Below are 20,441 nucleotides of genomic sequence, written 5' to 3' on the forward strand. Positions count from 1 at the left end.
CAATTCTTATACTGGGAAAGAAACAAGCTACCGGGGACCGGTTTCTGGCATTTCAGCCGTCGTCGGCCCGGCTTGCTTGAATCCTGATGGTGCAATGAGCAAGGGACTCACATCTGAGTATACCCTTCCACGCTTATGGTGGACAAAAATGATTCAGAAAAGGGGGTGGTGATGAACAGAGTTTCTGAATTAAGCAGACCACTCTTACCCAGTCCAAAGATCAGGGCTTGATCCATCACCGTTTTTTAGCTCACTGCACCATCCCAGCTCAGAACCTGGCTACATACACTTCGCGCGTCTCTAGGACGAGACCTAAAAAATGGGAAATGTAAACAGGACTACATTGCTCCCCTTACTAAACCCTCAGCAGTCTGGCAAATCAGGGTATCAGGAGGCCAGACAAATTATATGTCAAATGTAAAAAATGCATTAAGAAAAGCCTTTACATTTTAGGGGGGATTGCACAAATATAGCTTGCCCAACCATGCTGGGCCCATCGTTGCTACAGCCCTGCACTAGAGAGAGCGCATGACTCCAGTTCAGAAATCACTCTACTGGCTTACTGCCACTATACTAGCAATGTTCAAACCACTCTCCATCCTTCACATCATCTCAGAAGGAAATGGACCACTTTAATTACAAGGTAAATTCAAACAATGCAAACAAAGTAGGACATAGAACTCAAGACATGGATCCTCATATCACCATATTATAAGAAATCCATAGGAGGTAGCACATTCTCATTACAAGCTGCCAAACTCTGGAACGTACTACCAGCCAAGGTTCCAAACAGACAGGTGAGAAATAAAAAGATGGCTACTGCCAAAGTAATGACGTAATCCTGGAAACCTGAGATTGAACCAGGAAAAATAATCGCTCCTTCAAGTACAATATACAGTCTACTGTCCACAGATCTGAAATATCCCAAAGAGCACACAAATTTCTATTTCCAGTAGGTTATTAAGGGCTGGCCTGCAGGGGTGGCTCTTCCGTAATTGTGGAGTTGCGTTGCCCCACAGTCCACGCCAGCAATGATAAACAAAATGATAATAACATAATGTTATTATAATGGTATTTATGCTGTCTGTCTGATCCCCAAAAGGTATAGGCCGGGTTGGAGTTGGGCATGTCAGGGAGGAGGAGTGGTGTGCACTTATAATGACGGCCAGCCAAACACACATGCACACTTATGTTTCTCTAACCCTGCTGTGTTACATAACCAGGTTGGAGAAAAGCCACTGGCTCTAATTCATTGTCTGAGCGTCAAACAAGGCTGCTCAGAAAAATCCTGGTGCTGCTCTCATGCTATGAGAGCAGGTTCTGGATTGGGTGTGGTGCCTGTTCCCTGAGGGCTTTTATATTATATGATTTCTTCCACTCTTAACTCTCTGCTCTTCCCTTGAGGCCTCCCTACCACTTTAGATAAGTGGCGGCTGCCACTGCTGGCCTGTCTCTAGTCTGGATGTTATATAGTAATGCCAGTTCATATATGACCCTCTTGACATTATCTAACACTCAGTGGGCAAGAAGCCAACTATAGTTAATACAAACTGCATAAAAAGTCCCTCATATTGCTTGACACTCATACACTCATGTGACAGATTCCCGATGGGTCTTGTCTATCACACAGTAATCTGCCAAACTGCTTTGTTTTGGATGGCCAAGTGTAGTATCCCACTAGGGTTTAAAGGAGGTAAATGCCTTTAATACTTAAGGCAGAAAATGAGGTGGTGGGTGAATGTAGTGTACTGGCGATATTGTGGTCATTATTGAAATTTTATATTCAAAGACCTTCTATAGTTCTTCTCTCTGAGCCTGATTCGCAAATGGAAACTTACATTTCTGCCTATCTTTTTATGAGTGGAGTATGCACCAAAAGTACAGAGACTTAGCAGTCGTAAAGATATTACTTGTAAAATTCCTTTTCATATTGCAAAAAATTGTAAACTTACACAAAAGTCACTTTTCAGATAAAGGTTATGCACGTCATGGTTAAGGTCAACAAACTCCTTTGATTCGATAAATGCCTTTTTAATATATTTTCTGAGGTGCGCCTGTTCCACTCTTCTTTTTGTCAAGTGACAATCTCTTCTGCATATCTTTCTGTGGCCTTTTTCATCCCCAGTCTTTGACTTGGACCAAATTTGTTGCAGCTGAGGCATCTAACTTTGTCCATGTCTTTGTTGAACCATTTGATGAGTGCTTTGATGACTTGCAGTGGACACTGTTCAACAGGAAAGCAGAGTCAGTTGAATCAAGTGGCCCTGTTTGATTTCTTTGTATATTGACTTCAAGACTTCAGCAGAGATTGTTTAGGTATCAGTCTAGGGAGTTGCCGTTTGACTGGCAATGATTGGTCTATTTTGTTGCGAAGTTGGGTTAGGATAATGGAGTTGAAGGAATGGTCTGACCACGTTTGCACTGCCAGGTGTGAAGCTTCAAAGTAATATGTGAACGGGGTTGGAGTTGGGAACCAAAAGCAGCCGTGGCAAAAATGCTCAAACTTGTCCTGTTGCCTTCGTCTCCTTGCACAATCTCTCTGTTTCTATCCACCCATTCTCTCACTCTGTTCTCGCCCTCTAATTCCTTTCTCTCTTCATTCCCCCTCCATCCCTCCCTCACTTTTGAAGCCCCCCAGTGACTGCTGCAATTATGAACTAGAGAGAGTAAGAGAGGCACCAGGAGCGGGGAAGGGCTTTATAAAACCAGCCTTAAGAGCTCCAGCCCACCAGGGGAATGCCTGTTGGAATAAAAGGCCAGTTCGTCCATGCATGTGAAGATGGGATTAGGTATATGACCAGGATTGTGTTAGGCCACTAATTGTTGTCTGAATCCCATAATCACATTACAATTTGTCGTGGGTTTAGAATCAGGCATGTGGGCCTGTAATTTTAAGGTGCTCATGCTCTCATTTCATTGGTCTTGGTCTGGAGGCGGAGTGTCAGATGTTAGAATTCCTGGGGAATAACCTAGGGGTAGATGACAAGCAAATTACTGCTGCAATAAGAGAGCAATAGGCATTGGTGGAGAGGCAGGCTGCTGTGTATTGCAGTGGTGAATACACTGTGCCTGGAAAGCCAGTGGAGATGAATTCCGCGCCTAGAGCTGTCGCAACCAAGTCCCTGTCTTAATTAAAAGTATATGAAACCTAAAGTGAGTTGTCAGCACTACCCCATTAAAAGTATGACATTCTTCATAGAATTACTGTTACCGCCCTACTGAGTTCATGGCAGTTCTGCAGAGAAATGCTGGTACTGTTCCACCTATAGCACAGCAGACCTGTTACTCTGTGCTAACACCTCGCCACTAAAAACATGGCAGTCCTGCTTAGGAGTGCTGTGACTGTCATCACAAGCATAGCAGCCTACTCACAAATGCTGATTTTGCACGTTAAAAGTTTAGCAGCTCTTCCTAAAAGTGTTCATACTGCTCATTAATATCCTGGAGACATGTATGTACCAGTATGGCAGCTTAACGAAGAAGTGCTGCCGATGTCCTACTAAAAACGTAACAACCATGCCGACAAGTGATGCTAATTGTCCACTACAAAAGTATACAAGGGCTGCTAGTATGTGAAGGAACTGTTTTTGACCACAGAAGCATATTTTCTCAGACGCTTTGGAAATATAACATTAAAAGTATTTCAGCTGTGTTGGAATGTGGCTTTACTGATGTTGAGTCACATGATGTGCTCCTGAAATACATTTAACATTGGCAGCCTAGAAAGCTGTCCTCTGGCCTCACCTATTCACCTTTCCCCGCCTTTATTAAGCACATAATTCGCAATTCACTCTACAATGTTTGTTCTTTCTCCAACATTTACAAAACTAACAACTACACAAGAAGATGGTTTAATCCACAATTAAAGTGTGTTGTACATTCCCACCCACTCGCTTAGCTGTACAATTCGGCAACTATACCTTACTTGTATTATCGAATTATGTGTGTATGTCCCATTAATAGAAGATAAAAAAACTGCTAAATGTGGGGAAGCGAAAATGGTGCCAAGTCTGAACTGAAAGTAATTTTAATGGTCATTGATATATTTACAAATGAAGATCATGAAGGCGAGTTTGCAAATAGTACACAAACACTACCTAATTGTCATTTCACAGATTATGGGCTAGATGTAGGTAAAATAGATTTACCGATTTAAAATTACCGAATTTTACCGATTCGGTAATTAAAAATCGGTAAATCTATTGGGTCGACATGTAGGTATTCCAGATGTGCTGGAATACCGAATCGGATGATTTCGGTATTTACCGATTCGGTAAATACCGAATCGGTAATGCCCATTCATTCCTATGGGCTTCAAAGGCCATAGGAATACCGATTTTCGGCCGTTACCGACTCACCTACATCGGGCCCTATATTAGAATCAAGATTAATGATAAGACGGGGAGAGGGCAATACAAAAACGTGGATTAAGGGCCAGATGTAGGTCGGTCGGTAACGGCCCAAAATCGGTATTTTCGGCCGTTACCGGCCGTTAAGAATTGGCATGTAGGGGCACAATTTTACAGAATCGGTAAATTTACTGATTCGGTAAATTTACTGATTCTGTAAAATACCGAATCGGTATTTTTACCGATTCGGTAAATCTCAGATGTAGGTGGGACTCTTCTGAGTCCCAAAGGCCCTAAAAAATCGGTATTTTACCACACAATCCTATTGTGTGGTAAAATACCGATTTCAGGTGTGCATGCACATGTGTGCATGCACACCTAGCCATGTGACAGACAGACATGCCCTTAGGGCATGTCTGTGTGCCACATGGCGCACATGCCTATTTGTGGGGTGCCAGAGGGTGTCAAAGTGACACCCCCTGCACCCTTGCAAAATTCGGTATTTACTGATTCTGTAAATACAGAATCGGTATTTCCCATTGATTCCTATGGGCTTCAAAGCCCATAGGAATCAATGGGAAATACCGATTCTGTATTTACAGAATCGGTAAATACCGATTGTTACAGATTCGGTATTTCCACATCTGGAAATACCTACATATCCACCCTTTAGATTTACCGATTTTTAATTACCGATTCGGTAAAATTCGGTAATTAAAAATCGGTAAATCTAATTTACCTACATCTGGCCCTAAGTTTCCAATTAGAATGTTGGCAGCAATAGCCAATTATAAGAGAATAAAATACACTCACTGCTGCAAAGTTAGTGTGAAGTAGATAGAACTTTCGACGAGTCACATACGTAGTTATACATACACAACAAGAGAGGCCTCGGTTTTTTCATGTTCCTGTATTTGCATGGCTCTAATTAGAGATACTTCCTCAAGCTTTCCACATGCCCATTAGCCTCTGTTAAGTTGACCGCATAGGGTACATACATGCATACCAGTGACCCAGTTGCTGTTGGCCAATCAATCTAACCTTTAACCTTTTAGGGGAAACCCTTCAGACTTTCTTAAGTAATGGAGGATGACCATTATTAACAAAAGTTTTCCGTGGCATGAGACCGTCTAAAGATTGTCCCCTGACTTGAGAAAACGTCAAGATTCTCTTAAGCCGGGGAAAGTCTCTTAAGTCAAAATCAATTGGTGGTGGTGGACACTAAAGAATCCAACGCTCTGTACCAATATGTATATTTGAGTTGTATAAAATACCTCATACATCTTCAAATTCTGCTTTTCTCAAGGGCATTTTAACGTGTTATTCCATGTCATATCATCACATGTAAACACTCTAAAACAAACATCCTGACACTGATATGTGCTCTTTGCAATCGTTCCCCAGGCTTTGGCATGCATCATGTATCAGGCTGTGCTGTGAACAGTCCTTATCGTTCGGTTTCCAAGAAAGCAGCACTGATAAGCGCTCTATGCATGGGCGTAATTTAGCGCAGTATGCCACCAGCATTTTTCATACATGGGTTTATACAATTGTTTCCGTAAAAAGTGTCCAACTCTAGAAGCTATTGTGACTGCCACAATGGCTTAGCAACTTACGAATCAGTCCAGGAAAAAAACTCTGCAGATCAGACCTTTAACATTTAATGTTCAAAGGCTACGGGTCCCCCATTCTGGGAGTGAGTGTAGTATTTATGATAAGATTCTGATAAGTTGGAGACAGTAACTTCTCTAGACACTCCAGTGCTTTGTTTTCTCTTTACAACACATTCTCACATTTGAGAAAACGCTTGTAAAAAAATGTAAGAAAATCAAAACTCTGTATTAGTTATTAGACCCACTAATGAGCTTAACATGCCATCTGATGTAATCCTCAGTCTCTGTTCTATTGGAGGGAACACCCCACTGCCCCTTTATGACCACAACTGTAAAAGAGGGAGTCATGTTACTTCTTTCATTTGCAGGAAACAGGAAATGTATTCCCAGGGGCCTTGGCCTATTTGGTCGGCAGTGTAGACCTCGCCTATTATTATTATGTTTCTTATATAGCGCCAGAATCGACCCCGGAAGGGGTATCTCCGCGCTTGCCTTGGGAACCCGTCGTGGCTTTTCCCTGTGAGATAGCCCCTACAGGGCATCCCCAAGGTGAAAGCCAGGCAAACCGCCTGGGAGGGGGGGGGGGGCGTTGTGGAGATTAAGCAAGCTTAATGCCCAGAGTTGCAGAGTGTGAACCCATGATTAGGTCAGGCACCGAAGTGAGAATTATGGAGTCCATCCACATTTGAGCTCAAGACCCTGCCGCGTCGGGAATTGAACCCTGGTCCCGGATCTGACCTCTGCTACCAGGTCTGCCTGCTCTAACCGGTGAGCCACACTTCTCCTAACATGCAGGGTAGTGCTTACTTGTAAATAGAGATCTACATTAAACTAGATAAGAGTAAAGAAGAATAGTACAAACATTGCAACAACTAACGTGGGGGAGTAAAAAAAAACCAATATGAATAAAGCTGTGGAAGGTGTGTCTTATAGAAAGGCTATACGTAAAGGGATAGATGTCAATAATATTTGCTGCAATCATTGGTAGTACTAAATGTCTACATCTCCCATAGGCATGTGTGTTTCTAAGAGTGCTTCATTTGGCATTCTAAGTCATAGGTGTGTCCTATATTACTTGATTGTGTAAGCTGAATTTGTTGGAAGTGGTTTTGGCTACTGTTGGGAATAGAAGTATTTCTTTGTCATTTGGTGTGTGTATGGAAAGCTGCGGGTGTATTCACTTGTGCAATGGGTCCTGATTTGGTTGGTACTTTACTGTATGGTGTGCGCCAGGCTAGCATTATGTTAGATCAACTTGTAGTGATGCTGAGGTGGTGTTCAGATGTGGCAACAAGCCTTGGCTAAAGACCCTCCTATCTAGCTGTCGAGATATCGAGGGGCAGATTTACTAACAAGTCATGCCCTGCTGCAAGACAACTTTCTGCAATGTGTTGATTGATAAGGAGAAGGCAGGAATACACCGTATCTACGAGGATATGGCACATTTATGCACTCTCCAAAGCAGGCCCCATTGCGCCACAGAGCAAGGGTGTCTGTGTTACAGCCAGGATTGTATTTGTGCAGGAAGGGGCATCTTCTTGCACACAAAAAAACGCTCTGCGGCTTTTTCCTCTTGCTATATGTGCAGCATAATGTAGCACAAGTAGAAAGAGGAAATAAATAGGAGAAATAAACATATTGTTCCTCGTTATTGCTCATCTGGGAAGGCATAGCATTTTAACGCATTCCCAAGATTACTAATATAGGTACATCTGGTAATGAACAAAATATCTATGGGTGGGTGTGTGGGAACACCCATACTCCACCTATAGAACGTCTTCCCGGCAAAGTAATGCAAGGAAGCCACTTGAGCTGCCTTGGGTTATTCCAGATTTACAATTCCATGCAGAGCCACACAAGGTGGCTTTGCGTGGCTTAGTAAATCTCACTGAAACCCTTGTGCTGTCTTGCTTGTTGCAAAGGCAGCACAATGTATTTGTAAATCTCAGCCTGAATTGATAGTTGTGATCGCTAGTTTATTTTCTTAGGATGGTGCTGCGCCCAAGGCGTAGTTATAAAAAAGAAACTATGAGGTATCACTTCCAGATTCTAATCAGCCACCTTACTAAGCTCTGATATATCAACCAATCGAGGATTTGCTAGCAGCTGCTACAGACCTATTCTCCTGGCCATGCAATACTTATCATATTTCACTCCGTGGTCAAATAATTTAATACTACTGTGAAATCCATAGGTTTCCACAGGTGATTATTCCATTAGCCTTGTTATTATATAAATGAATTCACTGCTTTTCTCTTTTTAATAATTCATAATTATGTTTCTTTATGCTTAGGGTAATCGTGTCAGCCCTGAATGTGGTTCCAATTTATTGATGAACTCCCACACTTGATTTAGTAATCTTCTTATCAAGCAAGCATGTAGTTCATCCATTTAATACAGGCCTATTGATTGTAAGCAATGGATTATCCAGATCCTTTTCTTTACATTTTCAGATACGGGATGCTTTAGCTCCCACAGTGATGATGACCTCATAGTCATAGATGTTGAATCCCCGTAGACCCCAGACTTATATATAATTATTTGACAGTGTAATAATTGTATAGATTGGAGTTATATGTCTTTTTAGTAGGGATGCACGTGACATGTGGTTCTCTGTCGTGTAGCACCTTGCACTGCACCTCTTTCCTTATTCACAGCATGAGCATCAAATATTTTTCTGATAAGAAATATATGTTTTACATGATGCAATAAATACATCTAATTGCACACAAAAATGTGTCATCATATGTTAGAAGATTTTGTTGAATAATTTTTTTACCAGTGAATTATTGTTCCTATTAAAGACTGCAGATCCCCAGGTTCTCTAAAGTAATGGGGTCACCCTTGTTTGAAAATATATCACCCAAGTCATAGAGCGGACGATTGCAGTGGCAGAGGTGTGTGAATATCTTAATTTATCAGATGTCGTTTTGCATTCCAGAAATTACTATTGTTATGAGCAGTACAGTCAACATTAATGGTAGAAGATAATATGACACCATCCACAGGAAAGACTGAGTTGGAAACATTGGGATCTTTACTATGATGTGTGGGGTGGTGGCAGATTCATCTCATTTGCCACTCTTGCTTTCCTTTGAAGGCAGATTTGTTTCCCGGTGGACTTGTTTCATTTTCAACTTCTTGGTATATGAATGTAGGTATTTTAACAATTCTGTTACCTCCTACTTGTCCATGTTTGTTTTGGGAAACATAATTTACCACACAGTCTTACAGCAACCAGCCTTTACAACGAGGTTGGTACCCCGCATGAGAAGTTACCATTTGTACTTTAGCATGCACTTTGTTACAATAACTTGCTGTAGGGGGTGCATTGTTGCGAATTTTAAGTCCAACACCTTCTCTAATGTTGCATAGACTGGAGCAGGAATAGTAATTCACACTAATCCAAAGTCCAGCACCCCCTAAAGCAAGTCGTTGAAATTACTTGCATGCTAATGTAAAGCATGGTAGCATCACCTGCTGGGTACTGACTGCGTGGTAAAGGTATTCGTTTATTTTTTATATTGAAAGTGTTGTACTAAGGATAATTACACCATTTTTTTGGGGCAGCTATCTGATTGTCCAAACAGGACACTAAATTTCACAAAAGCTGCGATTGAGGCCTCCGCTGTTTTTCCTAGTGCTCTGATATTGTTGCATGACCTTTGCTGTTCGTTACAGTGGAGGTGAGATTGATTAACCTTGGTCAGAGTCTAACTGTGCTAATATGGCAGCTTAAAGGACCATCACTTTTGTAATTTTTGTCTGATCGAATTTGCTCATGTGGGTGCACTATTTTGTGTGGATCGACAAATTATTCTGCAATGATAAGGACTCTTTACATATACTTTGAACACTATTTATCATTATGAGTTTTGCTTGTTGCTGCAATCTAGATTATGGACTCTCTATTTGATGAAAATCATCTTTGTGATCGTCTATGCTCTCAATTGGACGTTTTTTTTAAATCTAGGTCAAGAGGGTTTTACTATTTATCAAGCAACAGATATTTGTTCCCATTCAGAGATACAGAAGTACATCTCATGCTAGGATTTAGGAGACATTTAGGGCCTCATTAGGATCGCGGACGGACTTGCGTGCGTCCGCGACCCCAGAGCAGGAGGGAACCTCCGCATGGCATGCAGAGTTCCCTCCTGTGCAATTAGGATGTGACCGCCACCCTGGCGGTCACATCCTCTATTTTTAACATTGCGGCGAGTGCAGCTTCAAGCTGCACCCGTGGCAATGTTAAAAATGCACGCATTGCATTTGCATGCAGTAAGAGGCAGGCACCGCGCTGTGCCTGCCGCTTTCTGCATGCAAATGCAGGGGGGTACCATAGGTACCCCCCATGTGCACCCCCCACCCCCCCTTCACCTAGGGGGCCCGCAACGGGCTCCCGCAGTGAAGTTCCGTATGCTTTTCCACGGCGGAAAACCCGCAGCGGAAAAGCATAATTTACAGGCCATCCTAATATGGTGGACGGTGTCTGGGAGACACCGTCACCATATTAGAGCTTTTCCGCCGCGGTTGTAAGCTGACCGCGGCGGAAAAGCTGCGGACGGAAACCAGGACCCACCAGCCTTCCTAATGTGGCGGTGGGTCTTTGGTCAGTCCGCTGCGGTTTTTCCGCATCCTCTGGGCCGGCGGTGGCTTCCGCCGGCCCCGAGGATGCGGAAAAACCGCAATCATAATGACCCCCTTAATGTTACATCTTACACAGAGAGTTGTAACACTATCTAGTTGGATACACTCTATAGCACAAATGTATGAGTTTATCAGGTGAGACCTGCTTTTATATATTTTTACAACTTCTTTCAAATGATACTGTATTGCTTTTTAAGGGCTGCTATCAGGCTTAGGTCGAGCTGTGGTTAATTTCTTTAGTGGGGCCTAGTTCTTATCTTGCAGTTAGAACATATTGGTTGTACTATATTGCTATTGTACATACGTGGAGTTTTATTGATGTTTGTCTTACTTTTATGGTTTTAACTGAAAAAAACAAATACAGTTTGATGATGATGTATGAGTTTATCAGTCATATCAGAGGGCACAATTTAAGTGAACATGGGAAAAATGGGTGTAAAAACAATTGGAAGACTATAGAGTCATTCAGTGGTTAATTTGAGCCAGTGATTCATTCACCCAGAACAAGAGTGGGGAAAACACTAAGGGGTAGATATACAAGAAACTAACGCAGTGCGGTGCCGCAAGTCATTTTACTGTGCAAGCTGAGTTGGTTTCGAAGCACAGGGATGTAATATATTTACAACAATATGTTGCATCTATGTGCTTCCCCTTGTGCTGGCACACAAACTGCTGCCATGCGCAGTCACCCTTGCACCATGGTGCAAGGATGCCTGCGTCGTGGGAAGATTGTTTTTGTGCAGGAAGGGGCACCTTCCTGCCTACAAACAATCACTTGAGGTAATTTCCTCTTTCTATGTGTGCTGCAGAATGCAGCACACATTTAAAGAGGAAAAACATGGGGAGATGTTAGAAAGTGGGCTATTTGTAGAGTCAAATGTAGGTCTGCTACTGGCAATAAGGCCACTAACACATGGTAGGACTCAGCTTAGGTCTTAGAAAATTATTCCTATGTTCAACCCTTGGTAATGTGGCTGCGAGAAGACAGACTTAACTTCAAAGACAGGCATGTAAAGCATTTAAAAAGACCATTTCAGTACATAATTAAGACAAAACACATAATAAAAATCCAACATTAATTTATAGAAATAGGAAATATTTATATATTTAAAATGACACCAGAATGACAAATAACCAATGAATGGAACCGGAGATATGAATTTTCAAAGATTTAATACGATATAACCCTTAGAAGATTATAGCACCATACTGTGATACATGCTTGCGATAGACCGGGCCAAAGTCATAGTTTCAGACTTGGCGTGATGGATCCCTAAGTGGCTACAGCTCACGAACGGTCCAGGCCTCCGTTTCTACCTTCACACTTAGAAAAATGTCTGGATCTTTTCTCCTCGAGGCACTCGAAGGTCCCAGCCAGTCCGGGGTCAGTGAGGGTTTGCCGGCTTGACTTGTGACGAGAGCCCAGTAAACTTCCCTGGAGCGGACTTGGAAAATTTCTCAATATCGCTTTAGCGGGGCAACCCAGGAATCCAGGCCGGCATGCGATGGAAGGCAGGCGGCTTGGCCTTTCACGGTTGCTCCTGATCACCTTTACTACGAGCGGACTTAGAAACTTTTCTGGAGCTTTTTCTCGCGGGGTCTCTCGATGCTCCTCATGTAGCCAGATCCAGTGAGGTTTCACCGGCTTCAGATTTTCTCGAGTGCCAGTCAATCTCTGGAAGTTGGAACAATGGAGCTTTTAGCGGGCCAAACCTGGTTGGCTCGGCCGGCTCGCGGTTGAAAGCCGGCGGCCTGGTTGGCCAGGTTGTGTAGGTCCCTCTATGGAGCTTTTTTTCAAAGTTGGTCCAAAGTTCATCAAACTTCTTGAACTTCTTCCTGATGTTCCTCAAGTGGTCCCAACCTGTCTCAAACTCACTCAAAGGGTCTGGAAGCTCCAAGACTGTCCTTAAAAGTTGAGGACTTCAGTTCCCACAATCCACTGGTACTAAACACTTACAAATCCACTGATGGTTCTCCAAGTTGTAGATTTAGTTGATGATGTTCCAGATGAGCTATTTTAACCTGTAGCTTTCTGGGAGTCCACTCTTTAGTTTTTTTTCAGCAAGATAATCCACAGGGCTGCAGTTTCAGAAGGCGCAGTCTTCAGAGGTCAGGCCTTAGAAATCTTTGCACAGCAAAACTTCTCAACAGGGCACTACTTGCTTCAGTAAGTTTCAAGCAGCAGCTCTGGAGGGCTCTGCCCCGCTCGGATACTTTTTTTTTTTTTTTTTAAATTTTTGTAAACCTTTATTGTGCATGAGAATAGAACAAATACGGGCCCACAACCATCAGGCCGGCCACGATACTTTTGAGCACAAGTGCAAGCAATATCATTTCTCAGTGGCAACAGGTTGATAAGCAGCGATCAATTAACAGTACACTGAGTAAATTCGTGTCGCCGAGAAACAGGAGCATTGAAGGTTAATTTTTTTAATTTTTCCGGACGTAAATATAAAATAGTGAAGAATAGAAACCAAGGAGAACTGAGTCCGTACAGTTACCTCGCAGCATGAGCAGGCAAGAGCATCACATGAAACCAACCGTGAAAGCTACTACCCAGGCAGTATGGCGGTTCAGAGTAAAACAACAAGATCACCATTTAACAATAACACGCCATGTACCGCGCAGCCCACTCCCTACTAATCCCTATCTCGGACCCAGAACAGAAATAAGGTGAGAAAAGCGCAGAGAGATAGAAAAAAATAAGGCCCATAGAAACCAATGTATAAAACTAAAACCCACCCCCCACCCTACACCAGCGCGGAGGCTACGGCCTATCCCCCCCCCCCGACAATGTGTCTGTCGCCCGCTAAAGAACCCGAAATATAGACAAAGGAAAGAGGAAAAGAGGGAAGAATCCCCAATAAAGAAGAAAAAGAAAGAATAAATATAACTCCTGAAATATAGGGAGGAAGAATAGAGAATCTAATCTATACCTCCCAATGAAGAAAAAATGAGGGGAGGAGCCAACCGAACACTAAGTCTCTCGGACACCCCAACCATACAGGAACTCCCATCCCTTATGTCGCAAAAAGAATAGAGAACATACAGTACGGAATAAAGATAGGGAGAGATCACAAGTTCCATGTCAGCACGCAATGAAAAGGTGGCCCATCCCGATACTCCACCCGCCATTCAAGTCTATTCGTCACATCCCCTCATGTGTACCAGCGTAAAACAATAAACTGTAAACATCGTACAGAGCAAGGAGAGTCACATTAGTACACATTGAAGAAGCTTTTCAAACCGAGACTACACCAGCCAGGAATGTACAATTCTTCAGGAGGAATCCGCTAACCCTGGCCAGTCCGCACTCGTCCCCCCGGCCAAAATCCACGTAGGGCATTCCCCACTGGCAGAACAAAGGGACAAGATGGCCGCTCTCGGCAGGGAGATGTCGTTCCGAAACAAAATGGACGGGTCCATCCTCGACCAGAGCCATGTTCCCCACGGAATAGCGCCAACAGATTCTCCCAAAACTGTAAAATAATGAGAGTCAGAAGCGGAGCCAAATGAGCATGGGCACTCAGATTAAGTAGTCGATGCGTGTGTGGCGCCACTCCCAGAGGCAGCAAAGTCTCGGCAGAAACCATGAGCTCCGATAGAGGCGGAAACAGTGTAGCGCTGATGGAGTTAACGGGCACCAAGTCTCGTCCGTCAACACTGCCAGAAAGCTGAAGCGTGGAACACTCTTGCGGCAACAATGTAGCCCGGTCCGGAGTCAGGATAGACAAAGCATCACAGTGAGAGAAGCAAACCGGTGGTGTGTAATCCGCCCCCGGCGTAGCAGCCTCAAGTTTCTCGCACAGCGACAGAAAGCCCACACGCATTTCCACACGCAGATCGTGAAGTGCGTCGAGAATAGAGCCACGGGTTAGAGCGGCCGGGGGTTCCAACGTCGCCACGGTCACAGGCGCGGCCCCCAAGGCAGGACAGCGCCCAGGGCCCCGCAGCACAGTCCAGTTCTTATCTGAGGCAACGTTAGCATCCGGCGCAATCGGATCAGCCATCGCAGCTGCTCCACCGGGGGAAACACAGGGGCGCATAGGCACAAGTACCGCCAAAACAATAAGGACTCGAGTCGCTATGCCAGGGCGGACACGCCAGCAGTGGATGACCCACAATAGAAGCCCCACGATGGTAACAACAGAGCGGGAGCAGGCTTGTGAGGGACTTGTGATATTCAAGTGTCCTCCATCATGGGGGTGGCGCAGCGTACCTCACTTGTAGGTCCCGGTAGCGGAGGCTCCCGTGAAAACTCCCGGTCGGTAGGCACACAGTGAACAAGTGAAGGGCAGGCGCGGACAGCAGTAGATAGTAGCGCCAGTCAGGGCGCCAGAGTCACTTCGGATCCATAACCCCTCGTAGTCCCGGCAGCCGCCATGTCAGTATCCCAGCCTGGGACTCGGTCACAGGGTAGAGACGGACGCCGCAGATCACTCGGCAATATAGCGGGTTCCCAGGCAGGCAGGGTCCTCGGGAGAGCACCATTCAACGCAGCTCTCTTTCCCCGTCCCCTCGCTGACACTCCGTGGCAGGAGAAAGGTCAGGATGTCGTCGCGAGGAACAAAGGATCGGGGAGCCGAGAGACTACAAGTCCGTTCCCATCGCCATCTTGGCTCCTCCCCCCCCCTCTCGGATACTTAAACATAATGTATATCCTGAGCTAACAAAGATAAAGAGGTATAAATAAACAGTTGACAAATCGTGTTCTCTTCTTCTTTTATATTTTATTTTTTTGCAGTAATTCTTCTTAAAAACCTCTAGCCATTGCCAAAACGTGTTTCGTCTTTGGTGGTAATATACCACAGACTTCTTCAGGGCTAAACCAAGTTTTAGGTCTTATTCTTGTAACCGAGGTAATAGCGTGCTTAACTGTACGCTCTCAATAGCTCAAAATTGTGTGTCTCCCGGCTCCATAACACTGCTATTCAAAATCAAAATCCAAAATCCAAACTCTGAGTGTGAGGAGTAATTATATGTTCTTCCGACAGATGGAGTATCGTCTCGTGCAGAAAGGAAAACTGACGCCAGTTTTTCTTTCTGCACGAGACGATACTTGGGCAATTTTTCCAGCACCAGGACTTACAAAAACATTATTTTATGAGTTCTTTGCCTTGTATCTACATGAACCCCACCCCATGTGCAACTAGGGGAAACTTTAGGGGTTCTTAATCTGTAGAAATATTGCAGATTCTCCCTCTATGTCAAATTTGAGCAGCACTTTACCACAATGGGGGGAGTGAAATGTGAAATTTCACTTTACTCAGGCATATAAAAACTCATTTTGTAAGGGTGTACCGTTTACATTTCTGAACCCACGCCCAAGGGATACCTAGGGGAGACCCCGGGGGTACCTAATTAAGTATGGGCGAATTTATCGAATCTCGCGTTCGCAAATTTTGCGGATTTGCGAACTCGCAATCCGCAAAATCCGCAAATTCCCGCGAATTTGCGGGTTTTTTTTGTGTTCGCAAGTGTTTCTGCCAGTTCGCGAGGATTTGGTACTAGTTCGCAATTGCGAACTTACTTGTCGGCTCGCAACGGTCGCGACTATGTTGTTTCTACGTCTGGTTCATCATCACAGCCTCCCAGCACCCTCTGTTTCACCACTGCCACCCTCTCTTTGACCCATGCCACCCTCTGTTATATCAATGCCACCCTCTGGTTCATCATCACTGTAGAAGATGGGGGGGAAAGCAAGCCGCCTGCCCTGCTTGAACTGACATGAATTAATTTGGGGTTAGTTTATTAACAACACATGCCCTGCCCCAACTGACAATAATGAATTAGGGGCTAATTAATGTGTCACTGAATTTGAAGTTCCAGCCTGGTACCTGCTTGTCTGCTCCCTTAGCTGTAAATCAGGACCTTTGTGGCATACAGTTAAGGTCAGAGCAGGGTCACACAATAGTTGCAAGCAGGCAACCGAATTCTGGAGGACCCCCTCAGGAAGCACTACAGGGAATCGTTACAAATCATGAGGTTGACCTATTGCACCTGCTCATTGCTTTTGCAAAAATCGTTTTTTGGTTTTTTCGCGCTATTCGCGAGGCGCGGCGTCGTGCGAAACCGACCGCGGAAGCCGCCAATTCGTGCGAATGAGCTTTATATTTTTTTGCGGCTTGTTGTTTCGCGAGTTTTTTTGCAGTATTCGCGAGCCGCTTGCAGCGCAACACGCAAATTTACCCCAAGGTCGAGTACGGGCGCAGCCATTTTGTTTGCGTGACGTATTTCCGTTTCCGCCCGCTATGTATAATCTCGCGCAGTAAGCGCATTGCGAGTACAAGTTCGCACGAGATCGCAAGGAAAATCTTGTGCGAACTTACTTTCGCGCTCGTGAACGGGCGGCCATCTTGTTTTTCATTCATTTCCTGTGTCTGGGCATGGTGTTTAATCCTCTTGCTATCTTTGCCATCCTTTGCTTGTTTTCAGTTTTTTTTGAACGATTTTGCTTCTTATCTATCCCTCTCTTTTCCTAGCTGTATATTTTTGTCTTTTCTGCTATTTTTCTTTACTTTTAAACTACTTTTTTAAACTCTTTTCTTTTCTTCTTCGCTATCCTATTCCTTCTTAATTTTCTACTTCCTACCTTACCTGCCCAGACCATGGTGAAGCCAGGCGCCGTGAAGCTGCCCAGGCACTTGAGGGCCGCAGCGGCGGCGGGGAGGAGGAGTCCTGGACCCCGTGCCAGGACAGCATGTAGTCGATTGAGGGGGGAGCAGGTGACGCGACGGGAGATCTTCAGCCCGGAGGAAGTGGCGCGCTGGTCTACTTCGTCCAGCGCCGCCTGCCCAGGACCATCGCGGGAGGCGGCAGGATCGCGGCCGGCGGCTACAACATCCGGGAGCACCGGAAGCGGTGGGAGAAGGTGTGCTGGGCCATATCCCACCTCTACGGGGTCCAGCGCACCTACAGCCAGGTCACCCACCGCTGGACGGACCTCCTGGACCGGGAGCGCGACCTGCTGGACCAGCTCGGCTTGGAGATCCCCGGGCTTGGTGAGTAGTAGTAGCTATTTCATCACCCACTACTATGATGTTTTCTCCTGCTCTGTGTTGTTGTATTGCAAATATTTGTTTTTTACATGGAGCAAGCCAATAATGCCGCTGATGACAATTACATTGTAGTTAAATTATATTTCAAAATCTTCTGCGCATTTCAGGTGCACTGCTCTCCTTCTCAGTGGCGTTGCTACTATGCTTATTTGCTTTCTATTTTGTGGTCTCATTGGCCTGAGTAACTATTATGTATGAGTGTACTTTACAGAACTGCGTAATGCTAGACACTAGGGGGCAGATTACATTTACAAGCCCCTTGCGCCACATTTACGTTGCCTTGCGTGACGCAACAACGGCGTAAACGTGGCGCATCCCTGCGAGTCATTTACAGCATAACGCATCTAGGGAGATGCGTCACGTTATAAAGCCATGGGCCTGCACCACAATGGGTGTGTTCCTAGTACGCAGGGTGGGCGGTCCGGCGGCTGTGCGCCTCGCAAAAGTGCCTGCGTGAAATATACAAGATTTAACGCAGGCACTTCGGCGACGCTGCTACGTCAATTCAATTCCTTATGCCTGCTTGAAGCAGGCGTAAGGACTGACACAGCATGTTAAGTATTGGGTGGCCCTGAGCATTACTGGAGTTGCATTGCGTTGGCGACGTGACTCCAGCGATGCGCCGCTCTTACATGACGAGATGCGTCACGCAAGTGCCTACCCCTGCGCCAGGGCGCGCCGCATTGTAAATGAGTCGCATCTGCCGTGTCGCAAGGGTAGTTTTGCGTGACCCATTTGATCTGGCGCATCTCTGGAGATGCGCCAGAACGCGTAAGTAAGTATGCCCCTAAGGGGCAGAATTGCAATTACCGTCGCATCCCTGCAAAGTAGCAGGGATGCGCCATTAATTGTGCGGCCCGCTACCACCACCAAACATGGTGCGCCGTATTTGCAATGCGCCGCACTATGGGCCCAAAACGTCACCGAAGCTTTACTGCTGGAGTTGCGTCGCAACGATGGCGCAGCTCCAGCAATGCTCTGGGCTACCCTATCTCCCCAATGCTGGGTCAAGCCGTATGTCTGCTTCAAGCAGGTGCAGGGTTTGTGTGACGCATCATTGTCCTAAAGGTGACTGATTGAAATTTTGTAGATTTCCCTCAGCCACTTTTAGGATGTGTTCCAGCGCAGGAATGCCCTCCCTTGCGCCGGAACGCCCCCTGATGGCGCAGGGCTTTATAACGGGATGCATCTCCCAAATGCGTCACGTTGTTATAATATTATACGCCGCACCATGGTGCCTCTTTTGTTCAGCTGCTGCGTCACAAAAGTCACGCAAGAACGGAGCAAAAGAGCCGCAAGGGGCTTAAATCTGCCCCTTCCTTTGTACCCCTGACAATAAGAAAAATAGTGGTGGTGGATTGATAGTTTGACTTTTTAAATGACTGGTTATGTAGCAGGCAACTGTTAGTGTTGTCACTGATCTGACTGAAATCACAATGGAGTTTGTCTGTCACTTTGCGTCTTGCCTGCGGACTGCTGCCTGCCAGTCCTAGGTGAACCTTTCAGTACTTTGTTTAGTGAGTTACGTGACTTTCGAAGTCACAGGTCCGCAAATCAATGAAAACTAACCCTAATCAATATAATTTCGCGGAAATATTTTGTTATTGTTGTTTTGAAATGTTTGATTTGGTTGACATTGACAAGCAACAATCATCCATGTTTTCTGTTCTTTCTTTCATGTTGTACGTCAGCTCCCCCCAGGGGCGAGGGGAGGACACAGGAGCAGCAGGCGGCGGATGCTGTTGAACAGGGCCAGGATCGGGCAGGCGAGGGCTTCTTTGCTGGCCCCAGTAAGTTTTCATTTTAGACTAGTACCTATTTTTCCTAGCGTTCCTCATTTGATTTTTTCAAAATCGTCTTTGATCTTCTTGTAGACTGTATCTAAATTCTTATCCTGCCTCTACTATGACTCCCTGTGGTATTACTAGATTATTCTTATTAGTTTGTCTGTGTAGCTAACTAAGATTGCACGGTTGGCGAAACTCCCATTCTAGTCAGCAATAGCTCTATCAACTTAGTGCAGTCCTCTGGGATTGTCCATAATGTCTTTTGAAGTGTTCTATCTGCTTTGAAAATTCCCAACTGTAAAATGTGAATGACCACCAAGAAAGAATAAGATACTACCTTTTGGTTTGGATAGGAGGACAATCCATACCACTACAGTGGCGCGGACAATTCTTCTGCAGAAACAGAACTATGGACAATAAATAGTGCATTGCTTATCAATTATAATAGGCGCTGTTAGAGTTTCCACATACCTCTGTGATAACAGACTTTGAACCCCCAATGTCCTTACTGACTGACTACATAGTGTGGCACAGTCATTTACCTCCCGAATTCATCGATCATTGATCCCCAATGATGATTATCCAACGTAGCTGAAGAGTACGGAGTCAGAGTCAAGAAGTGTCAGAGGCACGGACTCATGCTTGCAAAAATTGCAAAACCTTTCGCTCAGTCACTCTAGTCTGGACCAAAAAACACAGAGTCTCTCTAAGTTTAAAAGCTTTATTAAAAGTAAACACATTTATTAAAATGAAGTCATAATAATAAAACGAAACATTTAACTGAGAATGGAAAAGTGGTTAGTGCTGACGATTAATTGAAGACATTTCTTGTGGTCGAGCCGAGCTCTCACCTTGTTTCAACTTGATCTTGTTGTTAGAAGTCCATCTTCTGTCTGTGTGGAAAAAAATGGTGCGTGTTAAAAAGCCAGCCTTCATCAGTTGTACCAAAAAGTGCTGCATTACATTGTTTTCACATGTCTTCATTCC

This window comes from Lissotriton vulgaris, chromosome 7, assembly GCF_964263255.1.
Source record: "Lissotriton vulgaris chromosome 7, aLisVul1.2, whole genome shotgun sequence".
Lineage (NCBI taxonomy): Eukaryota > Metazoa > Chordata > Amphibia > Caudata > Salamandridae > Lissotriton > Lissotriton vulgaris.